We start from the raw sequence: 1232 nt of genomic DNA, 5'->3' as shown, positions 1-1232 counted from the left end.
TAAGGGCTACCATTTTAGCCTGAATATCATCCTGAGTATTAAGGTTGTAAAGGCCCCCGTGTGGAATGCTAGTAGGCTTAGGCAAAGGTTTATTCACTCTATCCCCTGTATCCCATAATTGTGCAGTCTCTGCGAGAGAGTCTAAATAGTCCCATGCCTCATCGGGTTGCTTTTCCAGAAATAGACCATTGCACATAGTCTCTATAAATTGTTTCAACTATGGGGACAACCCTTCGTAAAAGAAACTAATGGTTCTCCATGTTTCAAACCCATGATGAGGACAAGAGAGTAGCAAATCTTTAAATCTCTCCCAGCATTCATAAAATGTTTCATGGTCTTTTTGCTGGAAATTACTAATGTGCCTTTTCAAAAAGTTAGTTCTTTGTGCGGGAAAGGATTTTTTCAAGAATTCTCTTTGCATATCATGCCATGTTCCTAACGATCTTGGTCTCAAGGAGTTCAGCCATGTTTTGGCTTTATCCTTCAAGAAAAAAGGAAATAAGGTTAATTTAAGGACACCTTCCGATACATTTGGCACTCTAAATGTGATACTAATTTCCTCAAAATCCTTAAGATGAAGATAAGGGTTCTCGGATTCCATTCCATGATACTTTGGCAGCAATTGAATTACTCCTGGTTTGATTTCAAAGTGTCCTACATTTTCAGGAATAATCATGCATGAAGGTTGACTAGTCCTAGTGGGATGTAAGTATTGTCGAAGTGTCATAACTGGGGGTCTACCTTCATTACCATGGTGACTTCCTACATCATCATCAGCCATCTCACCAAATCTGAGATTTTGCGAAAAAGTTTCAATAATGTGATCTAAGGAATTGTCAAAAGGTTGTCGACTCAGACGTCCAGTGTTGTCCCTATTCCAACCTAGCATACAAAATTTTAGAGTTTATTTATTTGTTTGTTTTTTTTTTGTTTTTTTATTATTTTTTGTTTAATGATTACCCTTTATCTTTTCTTAAAGTTCTTATCAATTTTCAAGTAGCAACAAGGGTTAATGAGATATGATGATAATAAAATTCTGATTCTAAACAAAAAAATTAAACACAGAAAATTTAAAGCAGACAGCAGCAAAGTTTATATTAATTTAATGGTCGTAAAAGTATCCGAATATCAATCAGACCGTTCAGATGAAAGCAACATGTGTCCTACAGCAGCCGACGAAATTTGAGTGCAATCAGACGGTGGATTACTCAGATATCAGAGTTTGATGCAGA

At 36.3% G+C, this 1232-nt stretch overlaps 1 pseudogene; it reads left to right on the top strand.

The window, feature by feature from the left end:
* Window positions 1-266: 266 nt before the first annotated feature.
* On the top strand, window positions 267-364 carry LOC120106345 (annotated as a pseudogene).
* Window positions 365-1232: the final 868 nt, after the last annotated feature.

This window comes from Phoenix dactylifera, unplaced genomic scaffold (genome assembly GCF_009389715.1).
Source record: "Phoenix dactylifera cultivar Barhee BC4 unplaced genomic scaffold, palm_55x_up_171113_PBpolish2nd_filt_p 000531F, whole genome shotgun sequence".
Lineage (NCBI taxonomy): Eukaryota > Viridiplantae > Streptophyta > Magnoliopsida > Arecales > Arecaceae > Phoenix > Phoenix dactylifera.
Note: the sequence above shows the minus strand (reverse complement) of the source record. Positions and strands in the feature narration are given on the sequence as shown.